The 21,176-nt window shown below is 41.0% G+C and overlaps 1 protein-coding gene across 8 annotated transcripts in view; it reads right to left on the bottom strand.

The window, feature by feature from the left end:
* Window positions 1-17,456, bottom strand: part of LOC129665668 (ABC-type organic anion transporter ABCA8B-like) — a 72,516-nt gene extending 55,060 nt beyond the window's left edge. For 3 of the 8 annotated variants that reach the window (XM_055592475.1, XM_055592474.1, XM_055592476.1), the window contains exon 1: window positions 7,282-7,431. The gene's annotated coding sequence lies outside the window, so the exon portion shown is untranslated. Of the gene's footprint in view, window positions 1-7,281; window positions 7,432-17,289; window positions 17,312-17,378 lie in introns of those variants that run through there. The other 5 variants (XM_055592469.1, XM_055592472.1, XM_055592470.1 and 2 more) reach the window with 4 other exon arrangements.
* Window positions 17,457-21,176: the final 3,720 nt, after the last annotated feature.

Consider the following 21,176-nt stretch of genomic DNA (forward strand, 5'->3'; position numbering starts at 1 on the left):
TTGGGGGATATTTGAGGGATTGCATGGAAACCTAGTGCAATGGAAACGTTCTGCTTTCAAGGTGATTCTAGTGAGGACTCCTAATAATGAGGGACACAGAGCCTCACCAGGCCATCGCTTGTCGCCCGGCAAGGCTTCCAGGGACTAGGAAATACTAGGACTGGGTTGCAGTCAATTGAGCTGTTGGCCAAGTAGGCCCTATGGAAATCCCCAAACCAACTCGGGTTGTTGCTAAGACACAGGGTTGCTCTTTGCACAGTGACAGTGGGACCCCGCTGCCAAGGACAACACCCACACAACTCACTGAACATGGAGAAGTTGAGCTGGTGCCTACATGGAACCTTCACCCTATGTTCTAGTCTCTTTGATGAGGGAAGCTACTCTGCAGGCCCTGAAAGGGAAATGTGGACACCAACCCAGCCTCACTCTAGTTCATGAGACTATGGTTTACCCTCATGGACTGTCCACTTTGTCAACACACTTTCTCCCTATCCAAGAGATTCTCCCTTGAATAATCTCCCCAGCCCTGGAATACCCTTTTGAATTCTCCATCCATATTCATATTTGTCAGCCTATTATCATTTAATCATTGATTGTCTTGATCTTCTCCTATATTAATCACTTCATGGTTTTTGTTTTCAAATTATGCCCAGGGCAAGGCGCATGCACACTTTCTCTGGTGCATGAAAACTCATCCTTAGACACCTTACTTAAAATTCCTATACTATATTGCTTGTTTAAGAATCTGAATAAATTATATAGGAACTAACCTTAGACAATTTCACAATCTCCGATATTTCTGATAGAAAGAATATTCCAGTATTTTTTTTCTGTGAGAAGACTTTAAGATTTGCACTGTTTTTCTATGAAAAATTATTAAAGTATGGAGGCCAGAAAGTCATGAGTTTAAGACCTAAAAGATTACACAAACAATATCCTTAATTTTTATATTTCAAAATGTGCTTTGTGGGACTAGTACTCAGTTATTAAGAGCAAGAAATCAAGCAATCCGATTAAAAAAATGGGGTACAGAGTTAAACAGAAACTTCTCAGTAGAGGAATACAGAATGGCAGAAAAACACTTAAAGAAATGCTCGTCCATAGCCATCAGAGAGATACAAATCAAAATGACCCTGAAATTTCACCTGACACCCATCAGAATGGCTAAGATCAAAACCTCAAGTAGCAACACATGCTGGAGAGGTTGTGGAGAAAGGAGAACCCTCCTCCATTGTTGATGGGAATACAAATTTGTACAACCACTTTGGAAATCAATCTGGCACTTTTTAAGACAATAATGCTTTCTCAAGATCCATCTATACCACTCCTAGGCATTTATCCAAAAGATGATCAAGTACTTAAGGACATTTACTCAACCATGTTTGTAGCAGCTTTATTCATAATAGCCAGAACCTGGAAACAACCCAGATGTCCCTTAAGTGAGGAGGAATGGATACAGAAATTGTGGTACTTTTACACAATAGAATACTACTCAGCAATTAAAAACAAGGAAATCATGAAATTTGCAGGCAAATGGTGGGACCCTAGAAACTATCATCCTGAGTGAGGTATCCCAAAAGCAGAAAGACACACATGGTATATACTCACTTATATAGGCCTATAAGACAGGATAAACATACTGAAGTCTGTACACCTAAAGAAGATAAACAAGAAAGAGTTCCAGGGGTAAGATGATCAATCCTCCCTTAGAAAGACAAATGGGATAGACATTGGACGTAGGAGAAAACAAGTAACAGGACAGGAGCCTACCACAGAGGGCCTCTGAAAGACTTTACCTAGCGGTGTATCAAAGCAGATACTAAGACTCATAACCAAACCTTCTGCAGAGTACAGGGAATCATATGAAAGAAGGGGGAGTTAATATGACCTGCAAAGGACCAAATATATCTGGGCACAGGAGTCTTTTATGAGACTGTTTCTCCAACCAAGGACCATGTATGGATATAACCTAGAACCTCTGCTCAGATGTAGCCCATGGTAGCTCAGTGTCCAAGTGGGTACCCTAGTAAGGGGAACAGGGACTATTTCTGACTTGAACTCAATGGCAGGCTCTTTGACCTCCCCCCGACCCCCGAGGGAGGAGCAGTACTGTTAGGCCACAGAGGAGGACTTCCAAGCTCATTTACCGTACCCATTTTTGTTTAGTTGTAGTCCATTTTAACGACTCCCCCCGACCTTATACTTTATGTGCATTTCTTATTTAGGAGGAACTTCTGGGTCTGAAAGGATGGTTCAGTTGTTGAGAGCACTGGCAGCTCTTACAGAGGAGCCACGTTCAGTTCCCAGCATTCACACTGGGCAGCTCAAAATCACCAGTTCCAAGGGACAGAACATCATTTTCTGGTCTCTGGAAGAGCCTGCACATATGGTGAACATACATCAAAGCAGGCATATACATACATACAAATAAAAATTATTAAGAGGAAAGCATTTCCATCTTTGAAAATTATATGTACATATTCTTGACTTTCTTCAAAAGGTCTTAATTGTTTGTTTTTTTTTTATATATATATTTTACCTGTGGTAGGTAAGCTTGTATATATAAGGTATGAGACAATAGGACCTAAGATGCTACTGGCAAACTCTTTTTCTTTTATGTCTTCTCAAATGTTAGAGTAGTATGTGTATAAGAGATTTAATTGGTGTATGCTTTCAATTAGTCTTGTTGCAGCATTTCTTACACGCAACACAGAGATGGAGCTTCATAGAAAACGTTCCCAAACACTAGGAAAGACCTTCACCTAGTTGTTTTACAGTGGTCTTAACTGTCCTAACATTTACCTCCTGTGTGAGTTACCACCAACCCTTCAAGAAGACTTATCACCTTTTTTCTGTTGACTTTTCAGCCAACCTGTGCAGATCTTGTCTGCCGGGCCTGGGATCTGAGGATCTGAAAGAATGGGGTGGACCACAGTCTAATACTGTAGAACATCTGACTTCAGTTTCAGTGTGCTTTTATACATGAATTTAACAAAGAAAACAATGATCTAAAGAGGGTAGTTTGAGTTCAGGAAAATATGTAAACAAATGCCAGTAAGCACATACTAAACATTAACAGAGCAGCCCTTTCCCAGAACTTCCTCAGGACGGAGCAATTTAAACATGCACTGGCACGCATTATAGCTTATATCTGGTAAAGCACAAAAGCAAAGCAGAAGGCCACATCCATATCCACTGACCAGCTTGGGTTTTATAGCCATGATCTGATATCCAACAAGAATAAACAATGACAAAGGAATTTCTTTTAGCCAGCGTATATTCCACCGGCTAAAAGGAGAAATACATGCTATTTGTGAGTCCTAACCTAACCTAAGGAAAAAAAAAAAAGATGGATTTCTCTTTTTATTTTCCATTTTTACTCTCTAGAAGACTTTGGAGATGGTATAGTCAAGCAATAGCTGGAACCTTAAAATTTTTAGGCTAACAGCCAACAACCGACCTCACATATATGGCTCAGTGAGCAGAAATTGTATTTTATTGTATGTGAGTCAGCATATAATCTTGGTTTCAGTGATTCCCACAGTCCCCTGGTACAGTAACTAATGTGTTCTCATGAACCCAGGTGGGAGAAGTTTCTTATTGCAGAAGGCAGTAGCTAGCGACTTCAACTGCTCAAAGTGCTGGGAATAAACACGGCCCCGTGAGTGCAGAGCCATTAGACGGGACTACATCAACCCCCTTCCAAGATGCAGCTGATGTCATAGAAGAGGTGACAGAAAGAACGTGAGAGCCCGAGGACGAGAAGGCAGGCTCTGAAAGGCCGGTCTCCGGACACGGTAGAGCGGGCACACATGTGACCGCGGCTGCATTGACCTGAAGGAGACCTCCACAAGATCAAGAGACTTAAAAACTTTAACAGAGGCAAGAGCTGCTCCAGAGGCCCAGCTGCTAGCTTAGGAGCTAATGGCAGCTGATAGCTGCTGAGGGAGGGAGAGTTACTTTTCTCTGTGTGTGTGGCAGGGATTGGCAAGCTGCCCTAGTCATGACCTAGCACATGACTCCACACACACGTGCATAATGTGCTAATTTAACTCAGTGCTAATTTAACTCAGTGATGTAAAAAAAAAAAAATACATGAAGTGGAGAGGCAGATAGGTAGGGAAGGTGTAGGGATGCGGGTGGGAAGAATATATAGATAAAATTATTTAAAAGGTTTTTTTTTTTAAGTTTAGGAAGGAAGAAAGGAAGGAAGGAAAGGGGTGCTAATTGCGATGACCCTAAATTTACTAATTTAATAGAGTTAAAATTTTACACTGCTAAGTTTTCTTCTATGTAAATTTGCTTTCCACTTAACTAGATTATTTCCCTAGTAATATATAATTTTTTGATTCTCTCTAGAAGATTTACTGAATATTTGTGTGTTTCTAGCTTGCATTTAGCATTGTGTATTGCATGGCTTGGCTTGGTAATTGCTAGTTTACCGAGATTCTACTGATACTATGCATATATAAATCTTGTTTCTAAAGCTCTCAATGAATTCCCTCATTACTATGGCATTTTAAAGACCAAGCCCTCTGTGCTCTAATACAGAGATGTCACCTTAAAAATTGCCCCCTTAGTTGCTTCCATGACACCTGGACCTTGTGTGTAGGGAAGGACAGAAATGCAAGGCTGAAGAGCTACAGTAATAGCGGATGCCCTTAGTGAAGTGAGAAAACATATTTGCTAAATCCTAACCTGACCTGGGGCTGAAACTGAGGTCAGCCTGCCCCTCTGGCATGCACAGTGCTTACTGTGACGTTTGCTCACCTACAATGTTCAACTTCTGGAACCACAAGGTTTCTGTTCCCTGACCAAACAGAGATACCGTGCTGACACATCTGTGCCCTTTTCTTATTAAAAGTTCATAGCCTGTCATGCTTGCTAACAAAGGGATACCCCAAACTTGTGGTTTTTACCTTTATAAAACACCTGCTCATCCAGCTCAGGGCTGCCTCTGGACTTGACATGTAATGGCCAGGTCTGTGTGGCTCAATAACGGCTTCAAATTCATAGCTTGTCCTGGCTTCTTCTCTGGGTGAGAACAGCCCGGCTACAACATTATCTTTCCAGTTTAAGAGATACAGGAAATTTTCACCATTAGGAGTGGCATTCTCTGCATTTTTTGTCAGGTCTTTATTAGAATAAGGAATGTCCGTTGTTTTCCTACTTTCCTGAAGTATTGATTCATAATTGTATTGCATTTTATGTTTTGCATTTTAGCATACTGTTTACTCCATTGTTATATTTATATCTAATATAATCTGCTAGTGTCAATTGATTACATAAGGGGTCTCATATTTTTTTTTTTTTTTTACCTCTGCTTGTGGGTTTGGACTGGCTTCATCTGGATTAGGATATTTATGATCTTTCGTCCTGTGTGTAAGAAAGCCTGTGTACACTGGAATTTGTCTCATGGGCTTTGTGCAGAATTGACTGAAGAGAGCAGCATTATGCTGCTATAGAGACTACATTAGCAGAACGGAACAGGCTTACCCACAGGAGTATAGCAAATCACACCTTTAGTAGATTCAACACTGAGCAAAGACCATGCATAAGAGAGAGAGAGAGAGAGAGAGAGAGAGAGAGAGAGAGAGAGAGTGGGTGGGTATGTTCCTGTGTGTGTGTGTGTGTGTGTGTGTGTGTGTGTGTGTGTGTAAATATTAGTGGGTGATTTGGTAAGGAAATTTGCACACATATTTAATTAAACAGGAGTGTAAAGCGTCTTGCAAAAGATGCATCAGTGTGTCATATCAAGACTTCCTGCCACAACTTCTTCAACGAACCCTACTATGCAGTTACATTCTGCTGAGCCTCTTCCGAAAAATATAGGATGTAAAAACTCTTCAAAGACACTTCTGGTGGGAGGAAATAGGAGATCTAAGCTGAATTATGGAAGGGAAGATTCTTCAGAATCTGATGCTTATCAGCTTTCTGGGAAGCATGCTGGGGACATGAATGGATCAGGGCTTTGACCACAAAGTCAGTAGCTCCCTCGTGGATACTGTAAATTTGGTTTTATATCCTGAGTTCTGAAGCAAGTGCTCCACACCACACAGTGGGCCTTCATAACAAGGATGGGTGGGTCCTGAGCAGAAGCTCTCGCCACATCCCTGGGCTGAGAGCTCACACAGTGCTGTATTTTCTAGAGCCAAAGTTTGGATGATAAGTCCAGACTGGTCAATTTAATGGGAGACACAATGGCCAAAGCAAAATCTGGGGGTGGGTATTGCCAGAGGAGGAGCCTGCACAGGGCTGTCTAAGGAGGCTCAGAGGCAAGGCTGACTGATGGAGAAAATAAATGAGACAAGGAAGGGAGAGGGAATGAAAGGGCACCCAGAGTGGAGCTCTATCAAGTCGGAGCATCCAGTAAGGGGAGCTAAGGAGCCCCACAGATTGTTTCCAGTCCTGATAATCCAGAGGGAACAACTCTTGAGGGGGCCGTGTAGGCTGTTGGCGTGGTGGAGCTCTGTAAACAGAGATCTCATCAGAGAATCAGCCACAGCCCCAGACAGCATGGCAACTGCACTCTGCCTGCAGCTTCTTTGATTTTATTTGTAAATCAACATTGCCTCCTTGTCTCTCCACTACTGGTGTGAGTTTGTAAAAAGACTAACCACACAAATCTTCCTTAAACAAGTGTGTGTGTGTGTGTGTGTGTGTGTGTGTGTGTGTGATTAATTTTCCTCCTCCCCTCTTGTTAAATTCAGTCTGGAATGCTTAGGCTTGTGGGAGCCTGACACTTCTAGACTGTGAGAAGGAAACCCTACACACTTCACATTCTGATTCCACTGAGGGTGTCCGAAGAGTCCAAGATCCTAGAATGGACACAGATTGCTAACTCCATCAAAAGTGTTCTGTGAACACTCGTGGGAAGCAGTCTCCAACTCAGAAAAGCCATACTCCAAACCTGTCAAATGACAGATCAAAGCATTCGACTCCAGAAACAGCACAGGCCTTCCACCCAATCCTGAAGCATCTCAGTTCTTCACCTTCAGTCTGTTGGCCAGCCCCAGCCCACTCCCACACACATTTCCCAACAGAGCATCCTAATTGCATACTTTAAAAACACATTTTAATTCAACACCTCGCTCTATTTAATATTAAACGCCAGACATCAAAACATTTCAAAATAGTCCATTGATTTTTAAAATAACTTTGGCATGGATGGTTAGCATAAAACAGCTCATAAAACTGTCCAGTTTTATTATAATAACAACAATAATCCTGAAGCCCAAACAAATAAACCCACAAAGGAAAACAAAAGTCACAGGAACTTACTTTTGGGAAATGTGAAGCAAGGAGTCCTGGAGCACCATTTATTCACTAGCACTGTTTAGAGGAAAGTGAGTCACAGTCCCCATTCCTTCCTCCCGGGACTCTAGCAGATGTCTAGAGTTTAACTCTTTGATGACCGTGAACACAACTGGTGAGAACTGCTGTCAGCCAGCCAGCTGAAGTTTACGATCTCTGCTTAGCCGGTCTTGCCAAAAGCCACAGTCACGTGATCCGCTGCTGGTGGTTGTGTGTCAGCCAGCCCCTGCAGGGCCGTGCCTAATATATTTGGTCACCTGGCCATGTCACTGTGTAACAGAGAAAATTCAATATTTCCAAGCTCCCGGTATTCCTAAGCTTCTCTGTTGATGTTCACTGTGACCAGAACGGACAGCAAAATTTAGTGCCTTGGTTTTAAACTGGAAGATGGTAAACCATCTGTGTCGCTGGAGGAAAGCTCTCTCTCTACTTGCAGCCCCGGGTTTCTAACTGACCTCTCCACTCAGGATTTTAATTCTGATTTCTCAGTTTTGTCTCCACTTAGTGATGACGATTTTGCAGTTCCCACTAAGCTTTATTCTTGACTCTTGGCTTCTTTAGTAGGACGTTAATTCTGGATATGGGAACTTGTTATCTCGTGTGTCCCTTTTGCTCCTGGAGGACAAAAGTTGATGTCAAGTGCCTTCATCAAGTGCTCTCTATATTACTGCCTTTTTTGCAAGCTGATTGTCATTTACTTGTTAAATGTTAATTCTCTTTTATGACTGCATTATTTTATTATATGTTATTTGTATTATACATTACTATATTCTGTATTATTATTTTTCTGGCTGGTACAACTGTGGCATTCTTTACCTTGGGTGGTAACCAATGGTTATTTAATTGGACACTAGGCCTTTTCAATCAGAAGGAATTTGTGCTTGGTATTCTAAACCTAGTCAGCTGTGGATGGAGAGATCATAGACCCTAAAGCGTAACCTCTACTGCTATTTTTCTAAGGCAATATAATTTCTAACTGTGTTTTAAATACTTCTTATAGCTACAGATAAGTGTGGCTCTCATGCTTCCTTAAAGACACTTCCTTTTGCTTTGGGCCAGAGGTTACTTCAGGAATCCCAAACTGGTCAAAATGCTGAGCATAAATGATGACAGGGTACCCAGACCCAATGTAGTCTCAACATCCATAATACAGGTACAGGAAGCATCCCGGAAGCAGGGATATAAATCAGAGGACTATGCTGCTGGCTGCTAGACAGCGTCTTCTTGATGCAACAGGAAGGCTACTCCCACGACGTTGCAGCCGTATGGCTGCCTAAAGAAGATTTACACAATGACAACACCAGTTGACATGTCAGCGGGGATAGGGACATTTTACAAGGCCCCACTCCTAGACAAAGGGATAAAGGCAATCTGTGGCTACATCTTCAGAAATGAGCCGCTTTATAGTTTGTCCATTTCCAAGTGGTCATCCCCAAAGACAGGTGCATATGAGCAATAGCGAATGGACTTTAGATGTGTGTGTGTGTGTGTGTGTGTGTGTGTGTGTGTGTAGGTACAATAATAATAACTAAGATGTCATGAATTTGAGAAGGAACTGTGTGGACACATGGGAAAAATTGGAGGGGACTGGAAAATTGTGTAAAGATAGTGCTTGTATGGAGTTCTCAAACAATTTTTAAAAATTACTGCGTTTTTTTTTTTTTTTGAGACAAGTTTTCTCTGTGTATCACCGTATCTTTTCACTTAAAAACATTTGTTGATTTTGTCTTCTGAGCTAGGGTATTTTGGCATCATGTGCATGCCTTGTGCCCTTGGGGTTCAGAATGAAGAGTCAGATCCCGTGAAAGGGGAGTTCCACACTGAGTCACCTCTTCAGTGACTTCAGAGTCTAGAATGTCGAGGTAGCAAGGGGCAGGGATTCTCCTGTCTCTGGCTCCCTGGTACTAAGATCAGAAGCAAATGTCCATTCGTGTCCCAGCACTTATGTGAATGGCAGGGATGTAAACCTGGACCCTTACGCTTACAAAGCAAGCAGCTTGCCCCACCTAGCCATCTCCCCAGCTTCCATCTTTTAGTTATTAATTTGTAGTTTGATTCCCTTAGGTCAGAGAACACCTAGTGTGTTAATTTTTGTTGAGGCTCATTTCATGACCAAGGGAAGATCTATCTTCATGACTCTTCCTTATGGACTTAAAGAGGTACACATCTTACTGCTGCCTGGCTTGAGAGCATAGCAGTCAGGCCAGAACGTGACAGTGACTGGATGAGATGTGATTTTGAAGCCCATGCCTGCCAATTTGTCATTCTAATCTGTTACCAACGATCCCAAGACCAGAGTATGAAATTAGTCACTTATCTGTTTTTAAATCATGCCAGCCACCAATGTAAGAAAATATAAATGTATAGTTCATTTTAACATTAATTTATCAAAATACATGCATATATACATTATATGTTATAGACACACATGTATATTATGTGACATGCATGCTGCAGTGCATTTATGGAAGTCAGAGGACAACTCGTGAGAGCTGGATCTCTCTTTCCAACATGTAGGTTGCAGGAATTGAATTCTAGCCTGCAATGCCTCCACTGGCTGAGTCTTCTCACTAACCCTATTTAAGATTATCCCAGCTACACCACTCCCAGCTACAGCACATACCAAAAGATGCTCCACCATACAACGAGGACATTTGCTCAACCATGTTCATAGCAGCTGTATTCATAATAGCCAGAAACTGGAAACAACCTAGATGTCCCTCAGCTGAGGAATGGATAAAGAAACTGCAGTACATTTACACAACGGGATACTGTTCAGCCATTAAAAACAAGGAAATCATGAAATTTGCAGGCAAATGGGTGGAACTAGAAAAGATCATCCTGAGTGAGGTAACACAGACCCAGAAAGACATATCTACTCACTTATGAGCAGGTTTTAGTCATATAGTACAGGATAGACATACTACAATGCCCAGACCTAAGTCTGACGAATATCTTAGGCTTCACATAGGCTCACTAGTTAGGGGAGTGGGGAATATCTCTAACACAGACCATGTTGCCTGCTTTCTGATCACTTTTCCCTAATGGGACTCCCTAATGGGCCACAGGGGAGGAAAGGGGAGAGGGTATTTGGGAGGAAGGGTGGGACTGGAAGGTGAGGAGGGAGAGACCTATGACTGAGATATAAATTGAATTAATTAATAAAAATTTGTTGTCTTAAAACTATATGTAGACAGTAAAAAAGAAGATTATTGTGAAATAATTTAACTATTGTAAATTTCCCCTGCCTGATCCTATCATCACTACCATAGTTACTTATTTTCTTACACAATGTGACAGATGCCTACAGCAGATTGACATATAATGGAAAAGGACAAAAGCACCCCACCACCACCACTCCAGAGGCAGATATTAGCTTTGATTTTCAAGTTATACACATACATTTGTTTACTATGTGTGATGTGGTACCATATTATTAAAACTACAGAATATGTTGTCTTTAAATTTGGGGAACAGAGCTAAAGAGAGAATTCTCTGTAGAGGAATATCGAATGGCAGAGAAGCACTTAAAGAAATGCTCAACCTCATTAGCCACTAGGGAAATGCAAATCAAAACAACCCTGAGATTTCACCTTACACCCATCAGAATGGCCAAGATGAAAAACTCAAGGGACAACACATGCTGGAGAGGTTGTGGAGAAAGGGGAACCCTTCTCCACTGCTGGTGAGAATGTAAACTGGTACAACCACTCTGGAAATCAATTTGGCGCTTTCTCAGACAACTAGGAATAGTGCTTCCTCAAGATCCAGCCATACCACTCCTAGGCATATACCCAAAAGAGGCGCAAGTACACACAAAGGACATTTATTTGCTCAACCATGTTTGTAGCAGCTTTATTTGTAATAGCCAGAAGCTGGAAACAACCCAGATGCCCCTCAACTGAAGAATGGATGCAGAAACTGTGGTACATCTATACAATGGAGTATTACTCAGCAATGAAAAATAAGGAAATCATAAAATTTCCAGGTAAATGGTGGGACCTGGAAAGGATCATCCTGAGTGAGTTGTCCCAGAAGCAAAAAGACACGCATGGTATACACTCACTCATATAAACATACAATATAGAATAAACCCACTAAAATCTGTACATCTAAACAAACTAAGCAAAAGAGAGGACCCTAACTAAAATGTTCAATCCCCATCCTGAAAGGCAAAGAGGATGGACATCAGAAGAAAAAGAAAATAGGAAACAACCTCAGAACCTGCTACAGAGGGCCTCTGAAAGCCAGAAGAAAACAGGAAACAACCTTGAAACCTGCCACAGAGGACCTCTGAAAGCTTCTGCAGTATAGACTGTCAAAGCAGATGCTGAGCCTGATGGCCAACTGATGGGCAGAGTGAATGGAATTCTATGTAAGAAGTGGGAAATAGTAAGAGCTGGAGGGGACAGGAACTCCACAAGGAGAGCAACAGAACAAGATAATTTGAACACAGGGAACTTCCCAGAGACTCATACTCCAACCAAGGACTATTCGTGGAGATGACCTGGAACCCCTACACAGGTGTAGCCCATGGCAGTTCAGTGTCCAAGTGGGTTACATAGTAATGGGAAGAGGGACTGCCTCTGACATAATCTGATTGGCCTGCTCGTTGATCACTTCCCCCTGAGGGGGGAGCAGCCTTATCAGGCCACAGTAGAGGACAATGCAGCCACTTTTGATGAGAACTGATAGACTAAGATCAGAAAGAAGAGGAGAACGTCCCCTATCAGTGGACTTGGGGAGTGACATGCATGCAGAAAGGGGAGGGAGGGTGGGATCGGGAGGGGAGGAGGGAGGGGCTTATGGGGGGATACAAAATGAATAAAGTGTAATTAATAAAAAATTAAAAAAAATAAAATGTTCATTATCATTCAGATTCTTAGTTTTATAAAATAATTTATCTTAAACTTTTACTGCCTTAACAATTTCAATTCTCTATTTTACAGATGTTGAGAACACTAAATCTTCCATCTTTTTCAATGGAGGTTAATGGTAAGCAATAGCTAAGGAGCAAGCAATTCAGTGAGTTAATAGTTGTTGTTGTTTTTTTTTTTTAATTAGGATGGCTCACAAGAGCAAATAGGGCTTCTTTTGTGACCTCTTTCTTACCCTCATCTGTGACTTCATCTGGCTATATTTAGAACTTCAAATATTTCATCAAGGTCATCTGTGTGGGTGCATCCTGTGTGGAGTGCAATGCTGTGGTTATCACAAGTATGAATGTGTTAGGAGGCCAGATGTCAATCTTGGCCATCATCCCTCTGGCACCAACCCCAGATGTATTTGTATTTGGCATCAGGTACCACTGACTTGGGACTCATCAAGTAATCCAGGCTGGTTGGCCAGGGAACTCTAGGCATCTGCTTGCCTTTCCCTCCTAAGAGCTGGGAAACAGTGTATGCCACCACATCTGGCTCGTTTGTTTGTTTCATATAGGTTCCAGGGATTGAACCCATGTCTCATGCTCTCAAGGCAAGCACTGTACTGATGGGGCTTCTCCCAGGCTCCATCAACTTACCCTTTTTTTCTTCTTCTGAATATTCTACTTTATCACGTATCTACCAGGTAAAGTAAAATGCTGCTTTAGATGCACACAAGACATTTAATGTTTCTGTTATATTTTTTGCTATCAATCATTTCAACATTTAAATTATTAAAACCTGCTGAACAAGTGCAAAACTTGGAGGTACGTCTATATTTTATCCGCATCCTAAGTAGATTGGCACATTAGGATCATAAATTCAAATGTAGCCCTGACTAATTACTGACATCCAAAGCTAGATGGGATACAGACAACACCATCTCAAGGGAATTAGTGGAAATATGAAAAACAAAACCAGTACCAACAACCTACCACCCTTTCAAAGACACTAATGCATGAAAAGCATGATCACACATGGCCCAATACTTAAATAAACAATGGACCACTTAGACAATGAGCATCCCATTCTATACACCGCAGCAGAAAAAAGTACCCCTCACAAATAGTGCAATAGAAGAACATAAACCACAGGAGGACCATAAGAACCTCCGAATAAACTTCAGTAAAGGTATTTACCGCACATACTGCACACTTGAATGGCTACTCAAAAAAAATTCAAAATACAAAAACCAATGAGATATATATGTACCATAAAGCTTCAGTGATCATGGTAAATTATGTACTTGTTTCAAGGCTATGATGAAAAAGGGATGAAACAAGATTTTTTTCTTAAAACAGAAGACAGTTTTGGTGTCTAAAGTCTTTACCAAATCATTTAGATTGGTGTAGTTTTCTTTTCTTTCTTTCTTTTTTCTTTTTTTCTTTTTTTTTTTTTTGTAAGAGTTCTTTCCTATTTCTTGTCATCAAAGTGATATATAAGAATTTAAAATACTATTTGGGGGCTAGATAGATGGCCCAGTAGTCAAGACAAGGTATTCCCAGGCAGAGCCAAAGTCACGTGGCTGACCATTTGCTTTAATTTCTGCTATGAGAAGATCTTATACCTCTGGCCTCCTTGGGAATTGGCATCCACATGCACACAGCCATGTCCATACACCGACACATTAACATCACATAATTAAAGATAAAACAAATCTCCAAATAAACAATCTCCACTTATAATGTTTTTTTCTCCTGCAACAGTTTCTTCCTAGAACCCAGATGATGTTAGTATCTGAAGACTTACTTACAGAATTTTTCCTCATCATGAATTTACTCATGTAACTGAAGGCAGGCATGTCGGCTAACGGCTTTTTACACACGATTTACATTGGTAGAATTTCTCCCCAGTGTTTCACTCATGTCCTCAGTGATGACGTGTACATGTTAAATTCGGTAGTGTTTTGGGTGGGAAATGTCTTCCAAGCCTTCAAACATTTGAACACATGGTCCCCAGCTGGTGGCGCTGCTTAGGAAGATTCAAAAAATGCTGCCGGCTGGAAGAAGTGTGTCACTGGGAGGGCGCTTTGAGAGCTGAAAGCCTCACATCACTTCCAGTTCCCACTCTGTGCTTCACACTGCAGGGTGAAGATGTGAGCTCTGAGCTTCCTGCCTCGGCTGCCATACTTGACCCCTGCTGCCATGTCACCCTGTCATGATGAACTCTTATCCCCTTGGAAACGTAAGTCAAAATAAGTTTGACTTATTAAGTCAACATAAGTCATACGTTGTCTTAGAGGTTGTGTTTTAGCACAGGAACAGAAAGGGAACTAATATGTATCCATAACGTTTCCCCACTGTATGGGTTATTTCATATAATTGAAGGTAAGTTAGCCATCTAAAATGTGTACCTGATTGTATTCATGGGGCTTGGGCTCCCTATGAGTTTGTAGGTGCAAACAATGTGAAGAGGGACATCAAAAGGCCTGAACACATTGTTTACAATTGTTAGGGTTTTTTTTCTCCTCCAGAATAAATAATATTGTGTCACTGATGGGACGTGTGTTGACTAAAGGTCTTACCACATTCTTCATAGTCATAGATTCCCTTCAGTATGAGTTCTTTCACATTCTCAAAGACTACTTTGCAATGGAAAGGCTATCCACATTGCTTGCATACTGCTAAGGCTTTGCTTCCATTATAAATTCTTTCATGTAATTGAAGGTAACTTTTACATGCAAAAGCTTTACCGATTTTTTACATTCTTATAGTTTCTCTGCAATATTATTTGTTTTGTACCTTTGAAGATTACTGTGATACTCAAAGTCTTTACTGCATTGATTACATTCACAGGTTTTCTCTCAAATACAACTTGTTCCATGCCTTTGAAGACCACCTCTGTTTCTTGCCCACTCTCTTTTCTCATATTTCTTTTAACAGATGCTGATAACTAATAATTATCTAGCACTCAAAATTTTAGTTTTGTGTCTCATGGTGTAGAATTCAATATTTAGTATAAGAAATTATCCAAAAAGGCTGTGAATTTGTAATCCCAATTTCTGAGATAGAAGCAAATGGATTATGAGTTCTGAGTCAGCCTCACCTATGTAAAGAGACCCTGTTTAAAACAATAAGGGGAGAGAGAGAGAGAGAGAAAGAGAGAGACAGAGAGAGACAGAGAGGGATAGAGGATAAAGGTACTGGGATGGGATTTTGAAATTAAAGCTGAGAATATTGTCATGACAGAAATCCATGAGACATACAGAAGTTAGTGGGGGCTGATTGTAGAGACCTGCGGTATTGGAAAATAGAAAAAAAGAAAGCACCGCCAGGCACAAGAGTGTCAAGCTCTTGAAAGTAACTGAAGGAAGAGTTGGTATGAGTATAAAATCAGTAGATGGCACTGGATAACCAGTAGCTTAGGCAAAAGCTCAGAAACACCTAACAGGTCACCAGGGGAAAGAGCCACAGGGTACTTTGCTTAGTTACAGAGATTCCTGTATTATCCCCCCAATAGAACAGAAAACTATAGCATGATAGTTGGAGGGATGAACTTACAATGCAGTTGACTGCCACGATTAGCCAATGCTAAGGCTTGCTTCACTGTCAGCCAATTAACACTAACTCATAAGAGAGTTAACTACCGGTAGGTTGTGGCAGGCTGGCAGTGGCTGGGAAAATTTGGGATCCTAGCACATAAGATGTGGACATTAGGGGTACACAAATATGTCCACTCTTCAAATCCTGTGACCACTCTGAATTTTCAGAGGTGATACACCCTGCCCTATTTATGTTAGCATTTTCCCAACAATGAAAAACTAACACAGAAGCTTCTTCCCTGGGACACAATAGGCTTCTCCTCAGGATCTTTTTCCACTTCCTATCCTCTCCATTGGACTATACCCAAGTTTGCATTGCAGTATAAAATGGCCAGGGACACTTTGGACCTGATCACAGGTAAAAGTAGCTATGAAACAAAGAGGCTATAGGACTTGCCAACTTGAGTCAAGGAAGGATATTACAGGGAAGACTGGACTATGGGGATCCAGACCACCAGCCTTCCAGAGAAGAGGTCATGTAAGGCATGGTGACTCATGATGGAGATGGTTTATTATCAAGCAACATAGGTTCAGAGGTAAGAAAGGACCATCAGACAGATAGTTTACTTGTCAACCCTTCAGCACTCTCCAGTGGCTCCCAGCATTCCTAATGCTGTGAACCTTTAATCCAGTTCCTCATGTTGTGGTGACCCCAACCATAAAAATTATTTTTGTTGCTAACTTCATAACTGTAGTTTTGCTACTGCTATGAATAGCAATATAAATACTTTTTGGAGGTCTGAGTTTGCCAAAGGGGTAGTGACACACAGGTTGAGAACTACTGATCTACATAAACACGTCTAGATGCTTTCCAAGAAGCATGTGAAGACACTGTAGAAACACAAAATGGTTGAGGAAGCTAAAGTACTTAAATGAGGCTCGAGAGAGCCAGGACACCAACTTTAACAACCAAACACGAATAATAAAAGGACAGTATGAACGTCATCTTGAGGGACATGCATGTTTTCACCCAGCTCTTTACCTTGCCTATGGAGAGGGCTGAAAACTCTCCTAATCGATTACTTCCTTGCCTCTGCTCCACCAGCCAAAGTGCACATCTAATTTTTGCTAGAGAAATAGAATTCTCAGAGAAATGTTTGACACCCAGATTCCAAGTGAGGGTCTGTAACAGCCTGAAATAGACTCAAAAGATGGAGACTCTGAAAAGGTCTCCATTTTTTTTAAAAAAGGCCATTTTCTTGGCCACAGAGGTAATGAGATATTATAAGCTGGTATACCAGGTGGATGGAGACATATAGCCCAGGCAACTAATAAAATTAATGATAGTTCTTATGTTGGAGTGGGTTCCACTAATTTCCAATCCATTATTATACTGTATTTACAACGATTTTTTATATGTTCAGATGGGTTTCTTGCAAAGTAATCAAATGACAATATTATATCTGTGGTCTATAGTAATCCTGTATATGGTTATATCATGATTCAGGCAGAAGTGAACTTCCTGCCCTCCCGCAAATAGCTTCTGTTTAGACAAGCACTGAAACAAGATACCTTTTCAACATATGCTGACTCTCAATGATTATTTTTCTGGTGATGTCTCTCAGGAAAACCTATTGGATCAGTTCAGGGAACAGCCTCACCTGATCAGAAGACTTCTCTCCCACTGTAATAATCTTTGCAACAACTGAAGTTTTTGAAATTATATTCGCTGATCCCACTGTACCTGGTTTTCTTTGATTCTTTGTTTTCCTCTGGGTAAATGATTTACAAGGCGTTGAGTAACTCTGCTTTGCGTCCCATGTCCTCTTGAAAATGTTCAACAGACCCATGAACTTCAAACAGAAGTTGACTGGGTATTTGTGACTTTGGGTACGATGTAAGAGATTGACTTAGATCATTGATTTCTCTGTGGGATGTGTGTGTGTGCTATTTGTTGTTCCTTAGGCACTTTGTTTCTTGAGACAGGATCTCCCACTAGCCTGGAATTTTCCAAGTTTGCTCAACTGGATGACCAGCAAGTCCCAGAGTTCTGCTTGTCTCCTTCTTCCTACACTGAGATTACAAGCTACACTAGCATCCCTGACCTTTTCACATGGCTTCTGGGTGTCAGACTTGCAGGTCAAGCACTACACTAGCTGACCTACCTTCCAGTTTTAGATTACTGTTTCTGTAACAACTATATAAAAACCAGGCCGATCTTATTAGAAATCGTAAACGCAAACAGATAACAGAGTAAGCTTTTCAGGTGTACAAAGAATTTAGTCAATGAAGGCCTCCCACTAAGTAACAATAAATACTAAATTGAAGACAAAATAGAATACTTCTTGGAATAGCAACCATATCTGAGAGAATTTGGCATGCAGTGAATACTGGCCAGATAATGTTAACCCTAGACTGCCACAAAATAAAGCAAGGCAACTTAAAAAAAAAAAAAAAGCACGGTATACATGTACATGAAATGAAACACCAAGATATGCCATTAGTCAGAAAGAAGGTAAGAATTGAGAAAAAAAAAAGGGGGGGATAAGTACATAGGAAGTAAAAAATTTACATGTAGTAGGTCTATTCCACCACTTCAATAATTATGTTAACTATAAGTAATTCAATTACTCTAATCATAAAGTTGCTTCACAGACTTAAATTTAGGGATGCATGATATGCTATCAACAGTAACAAAGAAATAAACAAATTAAATGAGAAAAACTCCTTTGAATTTAAAGATTCAAAGGTGTAAGCTAAAGAATTAGGGAAAGATGTATCAGATACAGTCAGCATGGAGGCCTTTATGAGCATATGGAAAGTGAATTTGGGGATCAGTGTTACTGACTGACATACATAACATTTTTTGACTGTATAAAGGTTAATTCACTTAAAGCAGAACTCTGCTTAGGCTTAACACTCTAGCTCCACAATCCATGAATGAAATAAAGTAAAATGACCTAAAGGGACAATAAATAAATCTGTGTTTAAATTTTTTTTTTTCTGTAATTGATAAAACCAATGGATAAGAAGTAAGGAGATTGGAGACTTGAAAAATACATCAAAGTAATTTGACTATTTGGCCTTTTATTTTATTTTATTATTTTATTTTATATTCTGGCTTTTTATTAAACACACTAGGTAAAAAAAAAAATCCCTAAACAAATGGAAATTATTTTACAGATGTAATGAAATTAGCCTAGTTTCATTTCTGCTGTAGTGATAGACTATCATGTGCAAAAGCAACTTCAGGGGGAAAGGGATTTACTTCAGGTCGCAGTTCCAGATCACAGCCATCACAACAGGGAAGCTGAGGCCGCACAAGTGTAAAACAGCTGGTCACAGCCCATTCCTAGTTAAACGCAGGGAGGAGTGAATTCATGCATACACTAACCCTTTGCCACATTTATAGAGTCCGGGATCCCCCGCCAAGGGAATGGTGCTTCCTTCCCTGAGCTGGGTCTCCCCACATCAGTTAATATTAGCAATCAAGACAACCCCCCATAGACTGTCTACAGCCCAATCTAATCAACAGCCCTTCACTGGTGACTCACTTCTCAGATGATTTAGGTTGACAATGTAACTAACCATCACAAGACTATATGTCCCAGCAGAACTATAATGAACCATGAAACAAATGTCAACAAATTAAAATCTTCAAAATACACTTTTAATAAAAAAGAAATTTGAATGAATGTAATGAAGTAATATGCCTGAAAAATTCTCAAGTAATTGGAACATAAATATATGTTCTCAATAATCTACATCTTAAAGTACATTTTAGAAAGAAAACATTGCCAGGCAGCGGCGGCACGCGCCTTGAATCCCGGTACTTGGCTATGGGGGCCAGTAAGTCGTGTCCAAACCCTAAAAATCTTATCCTGAGGCTGGTGGTAGTGGGACTGCTTCCTCCCTGCTCTGGGCCTGCATGTCCCTGCACACGAATCCTTGAGACTTCCATCTCTGCCACCCTTGAGACAGTCATATAGCCTGGTGGCCAGGTCTCAGGTTAAACTCCCTCTCTCCCTAGAAGGACATGTCCAGCAAGCACCTGGAATTCCTCTTCATGCAAAGGAAGCATTACCAGCACCTGTGACCCAGCCAATAATGTATACTCACTCCAAACATCCCTACCCACTCCCCAAGGTTTAGATAGCCCTTCTTTCCCCCAGTGAAGAGAGCCATTTCACTGGAAACCGTCTCTGGAAAAGGCTGTTTCTCCCACACTCAATGCTGACAGAGATCCTGCCAAACCCACCCTCCCTGGCTAAGCCTCCAGCACAACCTGGTATGAAATGGTGCCTGGATAACCTGATGGGAAAAGCAGACCGGGGGTGGCACTCAGGAGGCAGAGGCAGGTGGATCTCTGTGAGTTCAAGGCCAGCCTGGTCTACAGAGCCAGTTCCAGAACAGCCAGGGCTATAAAGAGAAAACCTGTCCTAAACAAACAAACATTTCACTTTGTGTCACCTCTCAGGTATGTTCCTGCCACATGATGCCAAGCTTCAACTTTTCTCCATGACCCCTTCAATTCTGGGGTGTCCACTGAAACTAAGGCTTCGCCTTCATCAAAGGCCCCTGACAGTGCTCAGCTGCTCTCTACAACCCCTTCCGTGCCTTCAAACCATCACCACCCAGGGAATTCTTACTCATTTGCCACAATCAGTGGCTAGCACCAGTCTAATCCTGAGGAAACCTATAGCTGGACTTTTGGCTGCTTTATGGGTTCCTATTTCTACCACCCTTCTCCACCCTTATTCCTTCCAATACTGGGTAGAATAGAAATAAGGCTAGAGGGAAAAGGGGGTGTCAATATTTTTAGCTAACTTCCTGCTGGTTAGGGGAGTCAAGTTCCTTGGGGCACAAATTTGATAGGTTGTAGTTTGTTTTTATCACATTAAATTTTTCTTCTCATTACTTTGCACATGGCCACTTGACAAACTTCAACAACAGCAACCAACTGTCTGATTACCCCCTTCTACAGGGCTAATTTATATATCCTCTGGGAAGTTTCCAGAAATTCAAATTCAAACACTTGCCAAAACTATCTGCAGCTAGTAAAATTATGCCTCTGCTAGAGCACATGGCAAATCATAGTCAGCTGCTGTGGACAGTCTGAAGCAGCCCCACATCCCATACCTGGGATTAAAACAAAAACATATTCTCATAACATTTCCATGTTTCTAAAGAAAACAACATTCTCACCACAGAAATGCCTCTCAGAAGATTCTGCCTCAATGATACTGATTGTCTCTTAATCACATTGGTTTTCATCCACAACTGACCAGAACCATAGATTCTTTTTCTCTCTCTCTCTCATATGTTACATCCTGACCACAGGCTCTCCTCTCTCCACTCCTCCCAGACATCCCCCTCAGATCCACTCCTCTGTTTCTCTTCAAAAAGAAAGAAAGAAAGAAAGAAAGAAAGAAAGAAAGAAAGAAAGAAAGAAAGAAAGA

The sequence above is a fragment of the Psammomys obesus genome, unplaced genomic scaffold (genome assembly GCF_907164565.1).
Source record: "Psammomys obesus unplaced genomic scaffold, mPsaObe1.curated_primary_1811, whole genome shotgun sequence".
NCBI lineage: Eukaryota > Metazoa > Chordata > Mammalia > Rodentia > Muridae > Psammomys > Psammomys obesus.